General features: G+C 32.2%; 1 protein-coding gene across 11 annotated transcripts in view; it reads left to right on the top strand.

The window, feature by feature from the left end:
- Positions 1 to 1,816, top strand: part of LOC100574854 — a 276,000-nt gene that overhangs the window by 102,988 nt on the left and 171,196 nt on the right. The gene's annotated exons all lie outside the window — the stretch shown is intronic.

The following is a 1,816-nucleotide window of genomic DNA, read 5'->3' as shown; positions in this document are numbered from 1 at the left end:
GTAAATTTCATGACGAATTCAAATACGTTTTCGGAATTTGTTTCCGATAATTAGAACAATCTGTACAGTTGGCAAATATAGGTATATTTTGGTAGAAATCACAGCCGGGTGGAATCCCCTTAATAGGTCTAAAAGGTGTTTTAAAAGTCCTAAAAGGTGGCGACAGACACAAAAATAAAAAAAACATATCATTTTAAAATCAATACATTCATCGCTCCGCTAAGAATCTAAAAGATTAGTTGAATAAAAAAATCTAAGTTTAAAAATTGAACTTAGATTTTTCCAAGGCTGGGCATTAACGAGTTAAAAGGTTAACTTAACTAGTTACTTTTGGCTTTTCATTAACTTAACTGTTAACTTACTAAATTTATTTTATAATTAACGTGGAATTAACGAGTTAATTTTTCATTTCTAGAAGTAAGTTAAGTTAAGTTAATTTATTTTGTTTTTAATTTAATTATATTTTACTATTTCAGTCTATTTCGATCTCATGTCAAAAAATATTTACCATGAATTATTTAAAGTAAAAAATGTATATAATTCGAATCTAACTAATATGGAAATACTGTATAAACAGTATAGTCAATAATTTAGTTTATTTTAGAAAAAAATTAAGTACTTTAGCATAAGATAAACAAATTAACTTTTTTTTTAACTTAATAAAAAGTTAACCAAAAGTGTATATTAACATTTTACTTAACCAATTCCAATATTTTGTAACTCACTTGTAACTATATTTGTAACACACTTTTCAGAATTTGTAACTCTTTCCTTTGCGTGCTATCAACATTATTTTGATGGGGCGCCAACCTCGCGTAGCCCTTCGACATTGTCTTATCGACTCCGGACTAACGCCATTCGTTTGTAACTCATTTGTAACTATTTGTAATAAAATTAGCCGAATTTGTAATATTTCTTATAGTATAGTTATTATATTTTATCTAAGACCTAAGTAAATTCTTAAATCTTTTTTTTTTTTTTATTGGATAACCCGCGGCAACATAGGCGATTGGGTGTGAGGATGGAACTGTAGGTTTTTTTAGATTGGTTAGGGGGAACACGTGTGTGTTGGGTTTGGCAGAGTTTTTGATTGGGCACCCGTAGGTATCTGCCATGCCCGGGTAGGGGATGGCCGCACTTGTTCTCCGGGCACGGTGACTTGCCCGAAGAAAAATACCACCCGGTGGCCGGGAATCGAACCAGCGACGGCTGCGCCGCAACCGACACCTTAGACCACTCGGCCACCTCATCCCCCTCTTAAATCTTAACAATCGTAATAAAATAATGTGCAAAACTGGGCAAAAACGAATTTGTGCTGACGTTCTGTACAATGTAATTATTTTATTATGTGACATCTAGATAATCAATAATAAGAATTTAAATTTGATAATAGTTATTTGGAATTATAAAAAAATATTTAAATGAAGACGTATCTTTTATTATTTACTAACAAGAATCTATAGAATATAATTTAAACAGTATTATTTATTACACAATATGTCAGTCAGTTTATTATTTTTATGTTTGTTTGTTATCTTATCGCATTTTACATTTGTAGTAGTAATAGTAATAGTAATAGCGTGTTCTGAGCCTTTAATTCCGCCTGACCCTTATCACCCTCCACTACTTATTCATTGCCCTGGCAGTACCAATTTACCCCCCTTTAAAAATGCTCACTCGTATCATAACTTCCGTAAAGCCAATTATCCTAATATCATCAAGTTCATGTCCTCATTTGACTGGACCTCAACCTTCGCTAACCATTGTGTCGACTCTGCCGTAAATATTTTCATGGACGCTTTACACTCCTCAATAC

Source organism: Acyrthosiphon pisum, chromosome A2, assembly GCF_005508785.2.
Source record: "Acyrthosiphon pisum isolate AL4f chromosome A2, pea_aphid_22Mar2018_4r6ur, whole genome shotgun sequence".
Classification (NCBI taxonomy): domain Eukaryota; kingdom Metazoa; phylum Arthropoda; class Insecta; order Hemiptera; family Aphididae; genus Acyrthosiphon; species Acyrthosiphon pisum.
This window is presented reverse-complemented; position numbering and strand designations above follow the sequence as displayed.